The sequence below is a fragment of the Phyllopteryx taeniolatus genome, chromosome 16, assembly GCF_024500385.1.
Source record: "Phyllopteryx taeniolatus isolate TA_2022b chromosome 16, UOR_Ptae_1.2, whole genome shotgun sequence".
Lineage (NCBI taxonomy): Eukaryota > Metazoa > Chordata > Actinopteri > Syngnathiformes > Syngnathidae > Phyllopteryx > Phyllopteryx taeniolatus.
In genome coordinates this window covers 4,208,532-4,229,381 of record NC_084517.1, presented here as the reverse complement: position 1 = coordinate 4,229,381, position 20,850 = coordinate 4,208,532, and the positions used below count along the sequence as shown (strand labels likewise).

General features: G+C 42.9%; 1 protein-coding gene across 1 annotated transcript in view; it reads right to left on the bottom strand.

Moving 5' to 3' along the window:
- Positions 1–20,352, bottom strand: part of lrrc4ba (leucine rich repeat containing 4Ba) — a 38,351-nt gene extending 17,999 nt beyond the window's left edge. Inside the window, exon 1 of the mRNA XM_061750124.1 lies at positions 18,289–20,352. The gene's annotated coding sequence lies outside the window, so the exon portion shown is untranslated. The remainder of the gene's footprint in view (positions 1–18,288) is intronic.
- Between the last annotated feature and the right edge of the window lie 498 nt (positions 20,353–20,850).

Genomic DNA, 20,850 nt, shown 5'->3' with positions numbered 1-20,850 from the left:
ACTGTAATTGAAGTGAATCACTTCATAATTAAAGAGACACACACTGTAATTGGAGTACATCAAATTACACAATAATCGGAGTGAATCTTATCGTAATTATAGAGAAACACACCATAATTATAGTGAATCAAATGGAATAACATCAAAGTTGGAGTGAATGTTATCGCACCATAATCACTGTAATTGAAATGAATCATATCATATCACATTGTAAAATGAAAGTGAATCGTATTCCATCGTAATTGTAGGGAATTGCATCGAATCATAATTGAATAGAATCATATCCCATTAATATTGGTGTGAGTTATATTCTATTGCATTGCATTTGGAGTGAATCATAGTGTCATGCAAGTGAATCGTATTATCTTCCCTCATAACTGGAGTGAACCTGACCATAATGCAACACATTGCAACATATTGTGACATAATGCAATATATTGTGACATACTGCGCCCGATTGAGCGGAAACTGTACGCTCAAGTCAGATTCCATTTGTCCGTCCCCTTTGGGCATCGGCCCCCGATATGGTCGGGACTCGTCTCCCGCCGCACGCCATGTACGCCATACCGTCTTTTCTCAGGCTCGCTGGGTCGTTAGCGACAGGCTGAAATGTTGAAACAAGGTGTCCCTGGGGGAGTTTGCTTTATCTGTGAACTGGAAAATAACTCATCAATAATGAGTTGTTAATCATTTTGATTGATTTTATGTGGCGGAAAAGAGGCCTTACGTTGAGAGCTTCAGATGAACTTCCTTGTTTTAACTAAACCTGATACAATAAGATACATCCACTTCCATTATGACACAATATGATATACTGGATCTGATAGACTGGAGGGTGTGTTCCAACTACAGGGGGCTCACACTCCTCAGCCTCCCTGGTAAGGTCTAAGTTCTTCTGGGGAGAAGGGTCCGTCGGGAAGTCGAATCTCGGATTCAGGAGGAGCGGTGTGGTTTTCGTCCTGGCCATGGAACAGTGGACCAGCTCTACACCCTCGGCAGGGGCATGAGAGATCGCCCAACCAGTCTACATATAGGGCGTGTTTTGGAAGTATGCGGTATCGAACCCACAGTTATGGGCTGTTCGGACCCTGTCACAGAGTTTGGTCCACATTGCCAGCAGTAAATTGGATTCGTTTCCAGAGAGGGTTGGACTCCACCATGGCTTCCCTTTGTCACTGATTCTGTTCATAACTTTTATGGACAGAGTTTCTCGGTGCAACCAAGGCGTAGAGGGGATCCGGTTTGGTGGCCTCGGTTTGGTGGCCTCAGTATTGCAGCTCTGCTTTTTCCAGATGATGTGCTTCTGTTGACTTCATCAAGCCGTGATCTCCAACTCTCACTGGAGCGGCGTGAACCGGTTGGGATGAAAATTAGCACCTCCAAATCGGAGACCATGGTCCTCAGTCGGAAAAGGGTGGAGTCGGGGATGAGATCCTGCCCCAAGTGGAGGAGTTCAAGTATCTTGGGGTCTTGTTCACGAGTGAGGGAAGAATGGTACGGGAGATCGACAAACGGATTGGTGCAGCGTCTGCAGTGATGCGGACTTTGTATCGGTCCGTGGTGGTGAAGAAGGAGCTAAGCCAAAAGGCGCAGCTCTCAATTTACCAGTCGATCTACGTTCCTGCACTCACATATGGTCACGAGCTGTGGGTCGTGACAGAAAGAACAAGATCCCGGAAATTATTTACCTCCGCAGAGTGTCCTGGCTCTCCCTTAGAGATAGGATGAGAAGCTCAGTCATCCGGGAGGGCTCAGAGTAGAGCCGTTGCTCCTCCATATCAAGATGCCTCCTGGACGCCTCCCTGGTGAGATGTTCTGGGCATGTCCCACTGGGAGGAGGCCCCAGGGATGACTCAAGACACGCTGGAGAGACTATGTCTCCCGGCTGGCCCAGGAACACCTCGGGATCCCCACAAAAGAGCTGGATGAAGTGGCTGGGGAGAAGCAAGTCTGAGCTTCTCTGCTAAAGCTACTTCCCCCAGGACCCAACCTCGGATAAGCGGAAGAAAATGGATGGATGGATGGATGATATATTGTACTCCAATTATATATTATGATACATAACGCTCCAGTTATGATACCAAAAACTCCAATTACGATAAGATACACTACGATTACCGTGTGTGACTACCGCATAATAATGATAATATAACATGATGACATCAGTTACGATGTGATACGATCCACCAAATTATGATACAACATCATACACTCTAATTACGTTAAACAAAACACTCAAACTACAATACGATTCACTCCGGTTAGGACATGATAGACTCCAATTACGATACGATTACTCCAATTACAATGTGCTGCACTCAAACTGCGATATGATTCACTACAAATATGATACATTCGGATTACAATACAATCGGAAGATACGATTCAATTCACTCCAATTTTAATACGATATACTCCAATTATGATATTATACAATACAATGCTCACTACAATTAGGATATAATAGGATCCACTCCATTTCTGATCGAAAACACTCAAAGTACAATAAGATACCCTTCAATTCTGATATGACTGATTCTAATTAGGATAAGATTCAGTTCATTCCCATTTTAAAATGATACACTCCAATTATGATAGGATGCACTGATCTTACAGTATGAGTCACCCTAATGACGATACAACACACCCAATTTTGATCTGATACACTCAAATTATAATTTGATAAGACACACTCAAATTATGATACGATTCACTCCAATTGCGGTACGATAGGATCCACTCCAATTCTGAGCCGAAACGCTCAAAATACCATACAATACATCCATCCATCCATTTTCTGAGCCGCTGATCCTCACGAGGGTCACGGGAGTGCTTGAGCCTATCCCAGCTATCTTCGGGCAGGAGGCGGGGTACACCCTGAACTGGTTGCCAGCCAATCGCAGGGCACACATAAACAAACAACCATTCGCACACACATTGACACTTGCGGGCAATTTAGAGTCTTCAACGAACCGATATAATCTGACTCCAAGTGCTGCGCTGAGGGCGACTGGCCATTTAGTTTAACAAAGTCAAAAGACTTTTGTCCACCGCTGCCGTTGGGCACAAGCACGTCTTCATGCGCGTTCTTCTTGGTTGGTTTTCCCCACTTTCTTCTTCGGGGTCAGTGGACTGTAGGCATCGAAACTGTGAAGCTACATTTTTTAAAATTTGAACGATTCTGGGAGAACCGGAATGTTAGTCCCGGTTCCAATCGGTTCTCGATTCTCGATGCCCAACCCTAATTGAGGTGATAAATAACTTTTTTTTTGCGCCTGAATTGCGACAAAGACGCATGCCCATCTGACGTGTGCGCTTTCAGCAGGATTGGCCGACGGCCCGCACAGACAGAGCAGCAATGGCCGATTTTTTTGTCCTCTTTTCGGTGACCACCTCATTTCCAGGTTTGCTGACGCTCCTTGGCCCCCTCGGTTCCCTGATTTGTCCATGTGCGATTATTTTTTGAGGGGACACCTCAAGGCACGTGTGTATGACCCCGTACAGTGGACGAGTTGAAGGAAGCTCTTGTCACCCAAATCAACAGAGCAATGTTGGAGAGAGCGGAAGCCAACTTCCATCAACACCCTCACAAATGCATCAATGCAAACGGTCACGCCAACGATGAATGTTGTTTTCCGCACTCGATTGTGTCAAATGCTATGTCAATACGAACACATTTTCACATCAATCAAATTTGTTTGCAGCTACCATTTATTATTTTGTGAGTTTTTCAAAAATCTCTGTCCTTTCATTACGATATGCTACATTGCACTTATGGTAAGGTACGATTGTATGCTACCGTTGATTCCACTTAGGATAACAGTATGATTCACTGCAATTACGCTGCAACATGTACCACCACTATTTTTGGAGCTATGATTTTTTTTTTCCACCATGTTTGGGTTTTAGCTGTTTAAAATGGTACAAAGTAGAACATCGGTGGTGCCTCCTCACGGGGCTCGTCTATCGCAGCTCGCGCTGGTCGCGCTGGTCGCTTATAAACATTTCAAACCTTTGACTAACCGCCAGGCAGAACCGACTTTGACCGGAGGGGGGTTGAAATATGAAATAGGGGGGAACTCACAGACGCTCTGATGTAAGGCAAGAACAAGAGGAAGACGAAGGAGAAGTACAGCATGAAGAAAATGAGAAGGAAGCCCAGATGCAGAGGACGAAGATGAAGAAGGAGAAGACAAAAAAGACAAAGACTGAGATGGTGAATAGGTTGAGGACAAAGAAGAAGATGACAAGGAACACAGAGAAGAAGACAAAGGCAAGATGAGTACGACGAAGGTGAGGGAGACAAAGAAGAGTATGAGGAAGACAGAGAAGATGAATATGTGGAAGACAAAGAAAGGAAGGGAAGAAGAAGACAAAGTAGAGGGCAAAGAAAGTGAAAAAAGGAAGACAAAGAAGAGGGATCAAATGAAATAGAAGACAAAGACGAAAGAAGTAGAGGGCAACAAAGAAGAAGCAGGAGATGAAGACAAAGAACACAGAGATTAGGAAGAAGAAGATGAGGAAGAAGACGAAGTAAAGGAACTAGACTAGGAATAAGTCGGACGGGGGAAAGAAGATGAAGTGGAGGACAAAGAACACAGAAAAGAAAAAAGATGAAGACGAAGACAGAAAACAGAAGATAAGAAAGAGAGAAGATGAGGAAGGAGAGACACTGGAGGACAGAAAATAGAAAAGACAAAGAGGAATAAAACGAAAGACATCGAGGACAAAGAAAATAAACAAGAGGAAGACAAAGAAGAGTGAGAAGATGAAGACGGAGAAAGAAGATGAAGAGAAAAAGAAGAAAAAGTAGAAAGGACAAAGATCACGAAGACGAAGGTGACGAAGAAGCTAAAGATGAGTAAGATGACAAAACAATTCAAAGCAGATTAATAAAAAGAGGAAGAAGAAATGAAGACTTCAAACGCGAAAGCAGACGTCTCCATTTTTTGGTGAATTTAGTAAAAACACATTTTTGAAATTTACATTTTGATTTCTGGTTTCCAGGTTAAAGCTTTCATACGGCATATTCTAAGTGAATACAATCATGCAATTAAGAGACGGATTTGGGTAAAATAATAATAATCACAATAATCAAACTTATTGAAAAGGTCTTTCAAAGAAGTTTTTGATGTCATTTCATCGCAAAACCAGACGACGGCGAGAAAATAATTCTCTTCAAAAACAGCCAATTCCAAAATGTTCACATAAATACAAAAAAAAAACACCACAGAAATGTTATTTATTAGGGTTAGGGTTAGTTAGGAAATCCAACTTTGAACGACGCCGCCCGGTCTGCCAGTAGTCGTGGTTCTAATTTTTGTAAACACAAAAAACACTTCCGGGCTTGAAGTTGTCGACGCAGACGACAAAAGGTGAAGAAGAAAGAAGCTGTTCCTCCCTTCAAAAATGACTGAATGGACCAGTCGACTTGTCACACGGTTATTCACTGACTGACTGTGTGCCGATCTAATCTGGATCAAACGTGTTTTTCTGTCCCCTTGGGCCCACCGTACCGTCCCTTGTACACACACACACACAAAGATAGCATGGCTAACATAGCGGTGGCTGAATGTAAATTAGCACTAGCGGTGGTAGCATTAATCTTTTTTTTTTTGGTTTTGTTTGTTTTTCGTCTCGCTGTACGTATTCAATAAAAGACAAAAAAAGCCAATTAAAAAAAAATTACTTCCAGTCTTAATAGTAGTACTAGTAGATGCAGTGCTTGAACTCCTCCACTTGGGGCAGTATCGCCTCCCTGACACCGAGAGGACACGCCGCCCATTTCCGACTGAGGACCGTGGCCTCCGATTTGGAGGTACTGACTTTCAACAATCAGTAAAAAAATAAAAATAAATAAATAAATAAAGTAAATAAAAAAGGAAAAACAGAATAAAATTCAAAAAATGGTAAAAAGTTAAAAAGAATAAAGGAAACATTTTTTAAAAAATATTAAAATTAGAGCAAAGAAAAATATGTACAGGATGTAAAAACTACACAAAAAAAAGGTAATAAATATAAATCTTAAAGTAAAAATGGAAGTGTCAGTATATAGGAAGTAAAGCCATGATGAACAAAAAGAACTAAATGAACTCCACCAAGGCTCAACTGTTACCGCTAACAAAGCATCCAATTTGCTTGTATCCTTTTCCCAGACACTCAGCGGAATCCAAAGTCTTTAATGTGATGTTAAGGATGCCTGGCAGTCACAAGGGACGTTATTAACATATCCCGTAAAACAAAACCCCTTCGAGGCCAAAACATCAATACCATTCACGCAAACACACACGTGCACTCTGCTCTATGTGTGCGTCTGCATATGTACGCGTGTGTGACGCGTGCGCGCAATGGGTGTGTATTTGAAGTCGCGGACATAAAGAAGCGCAGCAGTCTTTGTTGTTTTCCACATGAAATATTCAAAAGTTGATGAAAAGACGCATGTGGGCCTCCGGCGGCTCACGTGCAAAAACAAAACAAAAACAAAAAAACTAATCATTGTAAAGTGGGACATATACTGTAGATAGAGTAATGACATCATTAATATTTATATACAGTATATGCTATCTCGTAGATTAACATTAAATACATGGGTGGAAAGAAACGAGATCAGCTGAAAGCATTCTTTAAATGTAGCAACAAAAAAAAAGTTAAGTATGAAAAGTTAAATGTAACAAGTTCATCAATAAAAAGGTAAAAAATATACACGAAAAGTCTAAATAAAGAATACTAGGAAACAGGAAGTAAAAAGTAAATCAAAAGTAAAATCGTTGTTGTAATTATAAAGTAAAAAAAAAAGTGAAAAGTATCAGTAAAATATAAAAAACGTTTTTTTAAAACTATTTTTAAAAAGGAAATACTAAAATACTGAAGAAAAAGCTGTTCCTTCCAAGTAGCAAAAGTAGTAACAGTAAACAAGTAAAAGTAAAACAAGTAAAAAAAAAAAAAGAGGATTTTTTTTAAAAGCTACACTGAGTAAAAGGAAAAACATAAAAAAGGTAAAAAGAAGGGAAAAAGGTACTAAAAAGGAAAAATAAGAAAAACGAAGGACTACAAGTGAAATCAAACTAAAGAATAAGGGAAAAAGTGAACAGCCAGTAAAAAGTAAAACAACAAAAGTAATCATTAAAGAAATATATATTTTTTTTTTAAACTTTCAATAAAATGAAAAATGAGTACACTTAAAACAAAAAAAGGGGAACAAATACAGAAAAAAATTGAAAAGAAGTAAGTAAAAAAGAAAAATGAAACCGCAAGTTAAAAAGCCAAAGTGTAGACTAAGTAAAATATTCAAAAGTAACAGTACATGAAAAGGAATAGCCAATAAAAAAGCGAAACAATTAAGAAAAAAACATTTTTAAAAATACAAAATTCAAGTAAAGAATTGCTTTTTTTTTAAAAAACAATAAATATAATACCGTAATAAGTCAAAACACATTTTTTAAAAACTTAACTGTTATACTTTTTTTGCACTGGTAGTGTAGTGCCACACACTACTGACATTCATGCAAAAAAAAAAAAAAAGTACAAAATATATATATATATATATATATATATATATATATATATATAAAACAATTAAAACAGCACGATAACTGAAAAGTAATAATAATAATATTAAAAAGTCATCAGATCCGTGGGGATATAAATGAACTAACCAAACACTGGAATACATACTAATGTGTACCGAATGAAGTGTCCGATGATATTTTTTTTTCCCGCAAACGAGGAACAAATGCCGCGTGTATGTCACTCTCCGGCGACCTCTCACGGGATGATCGACTCACTGACTAATGTGTGGCCTGATCCAAGAATGGCCCCGTCGACGGCGTCGCGCCGGGACGACTTGGCGATGGACGTCGCCACGGAGGCGCATCGTACACATGAAAAAGGCGAGAAGGAGACGAAGACGGGAGGAGAGATGGCGGATGCGGAACGCTGTGCTCACACGTGTCGGCGCTCGCATATGTTCCTTCCTCGCTGTCTTTCCTCACCTTAGGCGTTCGCTTTCCACACCTCCTTCCTCGCCTTCTTTCGGCTGCGCGCTCGCCGCACACGCGCTGTAAAATGGAAGCTCTGGTGCAGACCCCCGCCGGGCGTTGCCTTGGTAACCTGCCACAATAACCGCTCGCCATCTTGCGCCACCATTTGCCGTGCATGGAATAAAATCCATCAAGGTGATCACATACAGTAAGAGCAGATTTGTGGACAATTCCAGTAATCTACCTCCAAAGCGAGCTACTGACAACTAGAATTGGGCCAACTCAATTTTTCGTCAAGGTTTACCGTAATTTCTCGTGTCTAATACGCACCCAAGTATAATGCGCACCCCCAAAGTTGACCTCGAAATTCTGGAAAACCCTTCTACCTATGTATAATGCATTTTTACAATGCATGATTTTGCTTCTACCTATATGATCGAAACAAAGTATTTTTCCAAATAATTATTCTGAAGTTAAGCACTTTATTTGAACATGTAATACTTGTTTATTTACTTGCACTTATTTTGAAATTCACAGCCTTACTTTGATTTAGTAAATGAGAAAAGACACAGTTGTGCTCATGTTTGATTACCCAGGCAGAATTTGTAAGATGGGTACAATTCTTAAAAGAAAACATGAAGGGCTAAGCGAAACAGATTTAGTTTTATTTTAATGGGATTCAAATTAAACTGTCAAGCATTCAGAAAAAGCATTACCATTAAACAAAACATAACCATAAAGAAATGAATGATGGTTGTTCAATATTTCACAAATTCTGCCAGGGTATGTAAACTTATGAGCACAACTGTACATACATTATATGCAGTTATACGTACCCCTGCCATATTGGAATGAAAGTGTAGGCTACACCTTTTTCATAACCTCTAGATGGCGGCATACATTTATAAAATGTGAAAGCTTTTTCATTTCCCCCCTATACCTATGTATAATGCGCACTATTGACTTTTGACCATTTTTTGGGGGGTGGGGGGGTGCACATTATACACGAGAAATTACGGTACTTCCACTTTTGACATATATTTCACGCACTTTTCCTACTTCATCAGTATAACAGTGGGCTAACTCCCATTTCTAAGATAGCCACCCCCACGATTTAGCGTCTTTCATGAAATCCCGACAGATTTAACGGATGTTTGGATTTACTTACTATGGCACTGAATTTGTTTTTTGTTTACTTTTCTATGCACCCTATGAAAATGAAGACTACATCAGTTGTGGAAGCAATGTGTTCCAATATAAATATCCAATATGATCCAAGTCCAGAATCTTTATATTTGGTCAAATTCTGTGAGGGCTAACCATTTCTTACATCAAACAGAACACCCTAAATTTAAAGTTTCAGCCTCAGCACTCGACTTGACACTATTTTCACCTCCAGGACATTCCCTTGCTTGAAACATTTTTTCCTTTTTAAATCGTTTAATGGTTTACAATTTATCATCTTGAAATGCATTTAGCTAACCTTATTTGTGCTTATTTGTCTTACTTTTTCTTATTTGCTTAATTTTACTTTAAATTTTCCCTTTAATTGCTCAATAAAAAATTTTTTAATTTAAAATATCCTTTATTGATTCCCAGAGGTGAAATTCCGTTGTTTTAGCAGTAAATTTAAAAAAAATAAATAAACACTAACTATAATAACAAATGTAACAGTACTACTACTACTAATAATAATAATAATAATCTTTTTAACAAAAAGATACCTCTTTTTTTTATTTGCTTAATTTTAAAAACTTTAATTGCCCAATAAAATGCATTTTTTTCCCAGAGGGGAAATTCCATGTGTTTTAGCGGTTTAAAACAATATTAATCGTAATAATAATAATTATTATTATATTATTTTTAATGAAAAGATCCCCCTTTTAAAATCAGTTGGTACTGTTGCAGTGCCTCAACTGTGTCTTTCGAGCAAACTGTCACAGTCCTATGTTAGCTGCCTGCTGTCCGTTAGCGGCCTGTCGGTGGTCTCAAGTTATATCAAGGTTAGATTCCCTAGAGGAGCGAAAGAAGAAGAGCCGGAGCTCCCTCCACACTACATTCTTTTTTTTTTTTTTTTTTTTTGCTGTTAACAAACGTGTAGTTTGCATTTTCAACAAGTGCAAAAGCCAAGTTAACTGGATGACCCTCAAACCCCACCCCCAATCCCCAACCACACCCCACCCCCACGCAGCGAAATTGGAGCTTGGACGCCTTCCTGGTAGAAAAGTGCAAAGTGGGCAAATTGTGTAAATAAAGCGACAGCCCTGAGTCAATACCGTGCCTGCATTCAGGGAGTTGAGAAACAAACTGAGAGTAATGGTCCAAAGCGTGCATACATCACACCGCCCACCAACGCTGTGACATCACCCCCCAGATTAGGCCTTACTTGGTGCAACAGTGGCCCCATGCTGCGCCCCGGGGGCATCTGGGAAAGCGAGCAGGTTGACTCATGAGTGGCGATGGCGCGCTTAGCTACTCGCCATCCACGGCGTCAATGTTTCTACGCTAAGCGGTAGCGGCGGGTCCGTAGGGACCCCGGAAAGCAATGCGTGCCAGAGACGGTCTAGCGATGCTTGCTGGTCTGCTGAAGGAAAGTACAGTAAGTAGAAGAAAAAGTCATAAAGTCTTAAAAAAATAAAAATAAAAAAAACATTCAAAGCAATAATAATTCAAAGTAATCAGGACAGCTTAGATTAAATAGTGTATTTACAAGAGACCCAAGGAAACTGAAAAAGGTAAAAAGAGGGCAAAAAAAGTTTTAAAAGCATTCAAAAGTAATTTTCAAAAATTCACAAAAATACAAAACAGAAATAAAAAAAAGTAACAAAAAATAAGTATACAGGGAAAAAAGAAAAAGTCAAAAGGTATTCAAAAGATTTACAAAAGAGTAAAACAACTGTAATAAATAGTAACAGTAAGTACAAATTAAAACAACTTTAAAAAGGTAAAGTAGGTGAAAATATAAAAGGTCAAAAGTAAGTACACAGCAAAAAAAAGTAAAAACTGTAGTAAAAAAAAAATAATGTTTTAAGGTAAAAAAATATTTTCACCAGTGCAGTCCAAACCAAAATAAAAATAAAAAAAAATGCATATGGAGCAACATAAACACACAGCTAAATCCATTTTAAAAGAGTAAAAAAAAAAAAAAAAAAAGGTTTAAAAATGTAAATTAAAAGTAAAAGTATTGAAGAAGAAAATTAAAAACACAAAGGAAGCAGTTGAAAAAAAAAATTTGCTTCGTTCAAAATAAAGTAACTACATAAGCAAGATCAGCTCATGCATTTAAAGTGAAACAAAAAATGTACGTTAAAAAAATAAAAACAATCAAAAACAGACAAAAACGTTCACTGGCTCACCCCCATCACTGACTGCACCCCTGATGACAAACAACAACGCCACTACAAAAGCAGATATAGACATTATTGGTGGAACTTTTCAGCCAATCTGAAGCCTGAAGAAAGACTCTTTCTAGAAAACACTCAATCACAGCCAATGGTGACCGGAGGCACTTTAGAAGCTAAGTGCCATACTCAACATGCATACCAACCAATATTAGATGAATATTCATCAATTTTAAACCCATCTATTAGATCCATGTTAACGCCGATATAAACCGATCACAGATATACCTCGGACGCGATCATCTTTAAACATGTTTCAGCAGCTTTGAGCCACTGAGAACAAGAGCGGGCGAAGCGTAACACCGGGACAACTCTCCTTTCCGGGCTGGCCACGCCCATGAAAGCAGGCTTCACCAACTGCAAAAACAGCCCAGAAAGCGATCCGAAGAGATTGATAGATTATTCAGTATAGCACAAGTGAATGTTATTTACAGTGGGTACGGAAAGTATTCAGACCTCCTTCAATTTTTCACTCTTGGTTATATTACAGCCATTTGCTAAAATCATTGAAGTTCATTTTTCCCCCCCCCCTCATTAATGCACACTCAGCCGCCGCGCTGCGGCCACAGCCATTACAGGACGCTTCTGTCAGTCTTTGTGCATGTAAAACGGTGTCAATTCACTCGCATGTGTCCGCAGGCACACACCCTTGGGACTCTTTCACTGGGGTGGGGTCACGCACTAACTGCGACAAATAATTCATGAATATTCACTTATACTCTCGTCCTGTAGACTTTTATAAGTTACATAATCAATGCCACCGCACTTCCGTTGTACAGCCGGGTTCACGACCCTTGTCCTGTCATGCTTCTTCTCCTGTCCTTGTCCTGTTCTATCTTGTCCTGTCCTTCCCTCACAGGGTGCAGCACGACACTCATATTTAATGTTTCATTGTTGTAGATAATGCTTGATAATTAGTGCTTTGTCTTTTGTCTTTGTTTCGCTCTCCCTTCGAGAAACTTTCTTCTGTTCGACTGATCAAGTCTGATTCTCAATAAACCTCAATTATAATACCACAGCGGAAGCTTAAAAACTCCACTGTGACACGGTAAAACTGTTCCGGCATAAAAGGGATACAGATCTTTCATTCTGCTTGACCTAACAGCCGAACAGGACAAAAAATAAAAAAATATGAACTCACAGCTCCACTTATGGACAGGAAAAAACAGAATTGTTGAAATGTTTGCAGATTAAAAAAGAAAACCAAATATCACACAGCCATAAGTATTAAGACCCTTTGCTGCTCCAGAGATGCAGTGGGAGATGGGAGAAAGTTCTAGAAAGTCTACCAACACTGCAGCCCTCCACCAGTCGGGGCTTTATGGCAGAGTGGCCCGACGGAAGCCTCTCCTCGGTGCAAGACACATGAAAGCCCGCATGGAGTTTGCTTAAAAAAAAAAAAAAAAAAAAAAAAAAAAAACACCTGAAGGACCCCAAGATGGTGAGAAATAAGATTCTCTGGTCTGAGGGGACCAAGATTGAAATTGTTGGCCTTAATTCTAACGGTTATGTGTGGAGAAAAGCAGGCACTGCCCATCACCTGTCCAATACAGTCCCAACAGTGAAGCATGGTGGTGGCAGTGGTTTTAATCTGCAGGGACAGGTTGCAATCGAAGGAAAGATGAATGAGGCCAAGTACAGGGATATCCTGGACGAAAACCTTCTCCAGAGTGCTCAGAACCTCAGACTGCACCAAAGGTTCACCTTCCAACAAGACAATGACCCAAAGCACACAGCTGAAACAACGAATGAGTGGCTTCAGAACAACTCCGTGACTGTTCTTGAATGGCCCAGCCAGAGCCCTGACTTAAACCCAATTGAGCATCTCTGTTAAGACCTGAAAATGGCTGTGCACCAACGTTCACCATCCAACCTGACAGAACTAGAGAGGATCTCCAAGGAGGAATGGCAGAGGATCCCCAAATCCAGGTGTGAAACACTTGTTGCATCATTCCCAAAAAGACTCATGGCTGTATTAGCTCAAAAGTGTGCTTCTACTAAATACTGAGCAAAGGGTTTGAATACTTACGGCTGTGTGATATTTCAGTTTTTCTTTCTTAATAAATCTGAAAAATTTTCCATTTTTTTCTCTCAATATGGGGTGACAGACAAGTCTTTACTTTTACACAAGTATGGCGCAAACCCCCTCGTGGTGCCCAACGTACAATTGTCTACGGCGAGCTGGACGTCCGCCACATTGTACAGACGTCGCCGCAGTGTGGTCCCGTTGGTGTTTTCCTTCCGCGGTCGGCGCCATCAATCAAAGCGCACGCGAGCCTGCCCTATGAAGACATCAGTGCCTCTCACTGGCTTGCCCTGATTACTGCACTTTTTCTGTCATCCATAAACAAGGCCCCTCTGCTGCTGTCTGGATACTGTATACACACACTTTCGCACAAACACACACATAGTCGCACATACTAAATTTAGGGCTGTGACTCGGCTTGCAACTTGATGTCCCTCACAAGTCATGCAGCCTACCCTAAACTACACTTAAGGAAGATCCATATTGACAGCATCGAAGAGGAAATCTGATACAGTACTATCGCAGAAGCCGGAAAAATTCAAGGTTTGACTTCAACAAGTGCCCAATTTGTGTCGACTTCCATCTCCCGACTTACACTCCAAACAGCGAGACGTGGAAGAAAAAAAAAATCGACTGTGACGGGCACAAAGGGGCTATTTGTTATTCCTTCAGAAGCCTAAGAAACGTGTAGAACAACTTCAACACCCCATTCCACGTTAGTACCTTTCACACAAGAAAGAAACACGGGAAAACTATTATTTGATGGGCTCTCTGATACTAGCTCAGAAATAAGGGAGTTCACTTTGACCCTTTCACACAAAACAGCAACCCAGGGAAAAGCAAAATATGACAAGCAGTTATACTACTGCTAAAATTAGCCCCGCAGTTCACACAAAACCACGATTCTTATTTGGTCCATTGAGCACAGAACAAAGCAGATTCGGTGTCAGTGATATGACCCAGGAAAAAGCTGCAAAAAAAGACACAGACGATTGGCAGTGTGAAAGTGGCTAGTGACTACCTCTGAAGCCGGCCTACCTTTCACACAGAACAGAAAAAGCCATCTTTGATGTGCAGTGTGATAATACAGAACACAGAAGAATGACATGGGAATAGAATGTAAGTCTACTGTTGGCAGTGTGAAAGGGGCTGATATTACCTCTGAAGTCACTAAATTCGCAGATTGACTTCAACATCCCCATTCAATACCTTTCACATTGACGGGAGAAAGAGGGTGACTTAAAATGGCAGTGTGAAGGGGCTATCTAATACTACCTCCAAAGCCGGTGACCTTGACACCCCCCATTCCGTGTCGGTCTCCTTCACACAGAACAGCGACACAAGAAAAAGGCAACTTTGACTATCTGATAATACCTCCAATTAACTGTACCTTACACACAGACCAGTGATATGGAGAAAAATCACTAAAATTGACAGTGGGAAAGGGGCTGACTATCTGATACTACCTCTGAAACTGATAACGACACTGTCTGAAACGAAACTGTCTGAAACGACATCCATCAACCTTCTCTTTGGTCTTCCTCGAGCTCTCTTGCCTGGCAGCTCCATTCTCATCCTCCTTCCAGGATTCCAGTCTAACCTCATCTGTCAGCCTTTCCATCACCACTGCAAACAGGAAGGGGCTCAGGGCTGATCCCTGATGCAGTCCCACCTCCACCTTAAATTTGTCTGTCACACCTACAGCACACCTCACCGCTGTTCTGCTGTCCTCGTACATGTCCTGTATTATTCTAACATACTTCTCTGCCACTCCAGACTTCCGCATGCAATACCACAGTTCCTCTCTGGGTACTCTGTTATAGGCTTTCTCTAGATCTACAAAGACACAATGTAGCTCCTACTAACCTTCTCTGCACTTTTCCATCAACATCCTCAAGGCAAATCATGCATCTGTGGTACTCTTTCTAGGCATGAAACCATACTGTTGCTCGCAAGTACTCACTTCTGTCCTGAGTCTAGCCTCCACTACTCTTTCCCATAACTTCATTGTGTGGCTCATCAACTTTATTCCTCTATAGTTCCCACAGCTCTGCGCATTACCCATGTTCTTAAAAATGGGCACCTTTTCCTCCATTCCTCAGGCATCTTCTCATCCGCTAGAATTCTATTGAACAAGCTGGTCAAAAACTCCACAGCCACCTCTCCTCGATGCTTCCAGACCTCCACAGGAATGTCATCAGGACCAACTGCCTTTCCATATTTCGTCCTCTTTAATGCCTTTCTAACTTCCCCCTTACTAATCATTGCCACTTCCTGGTCCACCACACTTGCCTCTTCTACTCTCCCTTCTCTCTCATTTTACTCATTCTTCAACTCCTCAAAGTATTCTTTCCATCTAACTAGCACACTACTGGCACCAGTCAAATATTTTTCCATCGCTATCCTTAATTACCCTAACCTGCTGCACATCCTTCCCATCTCTATCCCTGTCTGGCCAGCCTGTATAGATCCTTTTCTCCTTCTTTAGTGTCCAATCTGGCATACATGTCATCATATGCCTCTTGTTTGGCCTTTGCCACCTCTACCTTTGCCCTACGTCGCATCTCAATGTATTCCTTTCGGCTCTCCTCTGTCCTCTCAGTGTCCCACTTCTTCTTAGCTAACCTTTTTCCTTGTATGATTTCCTGTACTGTGAGGTTCCACCACCAGGTCTCCTTCTCTCCTTTCCTGCCAGAAGATACGTCAAGGACTCTCCTGCCTGCCTCTCCGATCACCTTGGCTGTCGTGGTCCAGTCTTCTGGAAGCTCCTCCTGTCCACCGAGAGCCTGTCTCACCTCTTCTCAAAAAATCCGCACAACACTCGTCCTGTCTCAGCTTCCACCACATGGTTCTCTTCTCTGCCTTTGTCTTCCTAATCTTCCTCCCCACCACCAGAGTCATCTTACACACCACCATCCTATGCTGTCTAGCCACACTCTCCCCTACCACTACCTTACAGTTGGTAACCTCCTCCATATTACATCGTCTGCAGAAGATGTAATCCTTTTTGCAAAGTCTACCACCATCTGTCCCTCCAAGTTCCTTTCCTGGATGCCGTACTTACCCATCACTTCTTCATCACCCCTGTTTCCTTCACCAACATGTCCATTACAATCTGCACCAATCACGAATCTCTGTCAGTCTGGGATGCTCAGAACTACTTGGTCCAGCTCCTTCCAGAATTTCTCTTTCACCTCTAGGTCACATCCTACCTGTGGGGCATAGCCACTAATCACATTATACATAACAGCCTCAATTTCAAGTTTCGGCCTCATCACTCGATCTGATACTCTTTTCACCTCCAAGACATTCTTAGCCTACTCTTGATTTAAAATAACCCCGACTCCATTTCTCTTCCCATCTACACCATGGTAAAATAATTTCAACCCTGCCCCTAAACTTCTAGCCTTACTGCCTTCCCACCTGATCTCCTGGACACACAATATAGCAACCTTTCTCCTAATCGTCATGTCAACCAACTCCCGAGATTTTCCTGTCATAGTCCCAACATTCAAAGTCCGCAAATTCAGTTCTCGGCTCTGTGCTTTCCTCTTCTCTTTCTGCCAACGAAACCGCTTTCCACCTCTTCTTCTACTTCGACCCACAGTAGCTGAGTCTCCAACGGCGCCCTGCAGGTTCACGGCGCCGGTGGAATTCCGATATGGAATTCTTTGGATGAACGCTCATATTTGTTTGGCAAAGTTTTAAGCCGGATGCCCTTCCCGCATCAATCAGGGCTTGGGACCGGCCTACAGTTTGCATTGGCTTGTGCCCCCCATAGGGCTGCATTTTCCCGCAGAACAACAACCCATCATAAAAGGCAATAAATTCATGGCTGCGTGAAAGGGCTTTGATTAGGGAGGCACAATGATGACATTTACACATCCTGCGACACGTTCTGAATACCGGCCACCATGAATACAAATCAATCCCACGAACAGGTGATTATTACGGAATTCTTGCTCCCCGGACCGGACCCCCACCTTCCGTTACCCCCTGTCTCCCTCCGTCAAATCTTGCCTAATCCTGCCCTGGTGCCCCATTTCACAATCTTCAGGAGCAGCGGAGGGGGGATCGGGAATGTGTGTGTGTGTCTGTGGGGGGGGGGGGGGGGGGGGGGGGGGGGGTCGCCGATTGACTCACATGCAATTTCCTGCAATCATCATGGTGGAGGGGAGCCGGGAAACTGATTATCTCCGCAAAGAAGTGCGATTAATGGAGGACAGCAGGGAAGGAAGGGGTGTCGGGGGGGAGGAGGGGAAGGGGAATGGGGGCTTCAAGGTGAGACCACCACCACTGCATTTGTGTGTGTGTGTGTGGGTGGGGGTCGGGGGTGGTTTGCGAATCTGTTGAATTCTGAGTATGTGAATGAGTCTGATTCTTGACACACGCCAACACTCAAACACACACTAATAACTCACCAACAAACACATACACACACACCAACTAAAACACTCTCTCCCACTCTATGTATATATAGACATGTGTATATTATATATACAGATATAATATGTATATATACATATATAGACACACACATTATTACACACACTCACACCTGCATGATGCAAACACCCCAATAAACACACACGCACTAACACAACCAGTCATTCTCTCACACAGAACACTCTCTCTCACGCTCTCTCTCTCGCTCTCTCTCTCTTAAACACACAAACACTCACACCCACGCATTCTCATTCACTCACTCACTCACACACACACACACAGACACCTGCATGCATCCACATTGCTTCCTGGATTTCCAACCCGGGACCGAGCGGGTGCAGGATGCGTCTAATTCCAAGTGTCGTCGGCACGAACCCCCCGCGCGCGCGCGCGCGCACGCTGGCAAGTGTTTCTGCGTGGCTGTCAAGCAACTCACCTTGGCGGGAGAAGAAGCGGATGATGACGACGATGCCGGGAAAAGACGCATCCTGCACAGGGCGCTCTCAGGGCAGCAGCAGCAGCAGCGACGTGCTCCTCTGCAGAGTGGTCGCCGAATGGGAAGATGTCTCGCTCCACCTCCCCCCATCCCTCCCTCCCTCCCTCCCCCCATCTCTCTCTCTCTCCCTCCCTCGAGTCTCTCTCTCCAATGAGGATGCTGATGATTCCGGAACGCACGTGAACTCCCTGAACGCCTCAAAGACGAGACAAGACAAGCAAGTGGTTGTTATGATGATGATGATGATGATTAACGGAGCGTAAAAGTGTTACCGGTACAGATATGAAACGGGGAGATATGACACTGCGTGCTTACGGCGACGCTCAGGGTGTTGAGCTTGTTAAGGTTTAATTACGACAAGGGAACTGGGAGTACTTTCACAAGTCAAGTCATTTTGATGGGATGATGTTTTCAAAGCAGATGCTTTGGATTTGGAAAAAAAAAAAACAAAATAAATTAAAAAAAAGAATAAAAAAAAAAAGTTATGAAAATCTGTGGAAATAATTTCAATGAAATCAACGTCGACCCTGCCAACATGGCTGCCACGTAGGCACGGGCAGTGCAACAGCGCCCTGGCGTAGCTCGTCTCTTCGTGTCGATGGTTACAGGGAGCGCGCGCTCTGCGCGTTGCGTCACGTCGGCGAGCGGAGCGGTCGCCGTGGCAACGCCCACGCGCACTCGGTGCGGCGTCCGCTTCCACACTCGCGCGCAATCCCACGTGCGCCCACTCATTCACACTCTCACACATAGACACGCTCGCTCTCAGGCGCAACTCGCTTGCAAAAGCACACGCGCACTCGTGTGTCAAGGCAGTGTGTCGCTCGCGCGCTCGCGCACTCTCACGCGCGCTCGCTCACGTTCTCCCACTCATTCTCCATCGCACTCACAATCACTCATTCACACGCGCACAAACTCAGAGTCACTTTCATCCTCTCTCAACGGACACACACCCACAGCCGCTGCTTGGAGCTTCTTTGCGCCTTGTCCTTTCGTACAACTGCTTCACAACTGTGTTGCATGGAGTCCAGCCTTTTAGTCGGCCTCCCATTCCAGCCTAGGCTCATTGAACTATTATTACTTGTATTGCTACCATTATTATGACTACAGGCCTGCAATGGCAGCTCACGGGTGCCCGAAGTGGGCGGATTTCATGCAGCACAAATATGAGTGCTTCACATCTGCGTTGCATGGACAGTGCCTATACAAGCATTTGACTACTGATACATTGCGCATATAATTTCACTTTATATGGTAAATATTTAGGCTTAGAAAAAGTTAGGCGGATAAGCTCTGTTTCTTAGAACTGCTTCACATCTGTGTTGTATTCAAGTACCCCAATCTCTGGCTCCTGTGAACTGCTACTCCAGCCCAGGACCCCTTGACTACTACAACTACTATTGTTACGACGACTGGACTGGAATAGCAGCTGACAGTCACCTGAGGATTCATGCAACTCAGATTTGAAGATGTGTCAGAAATGTTGCATATACAACTAAATGCTTACAAACTAAAATATTTACATGTACTGTATTTGGTATAAAATGACAAAAATGCTTGCAGATTTTGCTCTCCTGTGAACGCGCTTGAAAGTGCTTCACATCTGTGTTGCAGCGAGTACACCAACTTCTGGCCACCGCTATCACGACTGTTACTTCTCCTAGTGGGCTGGAATAGCAGCTCACTGGTTCCATAGGTCGGTGGTCTTTCATGCAGATGCAACACAGATGTGAAGCAGCTCAACATTCAATCGTTGTTATCTGTGCAGGCCAGTCTCACTTCCCACGCCGCAACAGGGTAAGCAACCTGTTCTCCCGTTTGAACACGTGACCACTGCTGCTTGCGGCCTTCACGCACTTAATGAGCACTGTAATTGCTCATTAGCGGAGACCGCCCACCCTTTTCTTTTTTTTTTACCCCCACTCCCCTTACACGCCGTCTGCAGTGAAGGTCTGCCGTTATGATGCCTCACACACAGCAGCAGCTTGTTTAGTGGCTCCCTCAGTGTGGCAGCTATTAAATTTCAAGTCACACAACAGTGCAGTGGAGATCCCTCCCCTCTCTGTTCCCCCTCCACCCCCACTGCCTTTCACACACACGCACACACATAGCCCTCCCCTCTCTGCCTCGCTGTGTGTATTATGGTCATTCCGGATGTCTCCCTCCTCTCTTGTCCCTCTACCTCCCACCCCGACTTGACACCCCTCCCTCCGCGCCTCATTATTTAAATAAGAACCCCCTCACCACACGTACCCCTTCACCCATGTCCCCTCCTCTTCATGTTTGTGCTGCAGAGCCTTTAACACACACACACACACACACACTGCATGGGACTAAATAAAGATGGCCGCCGGCGTTATACGGACGCGCCTCGGGTGGGATAGCAGAGCCTATCAGCCTTTGCCTTTCACACAGATCTCAGTCAAAAAGGGGTATTGCAGTGATTGGAGGTGATTTCACACAGCAAGATCTTGAAATCAGACAATTAGGTTGGATAAACACCCG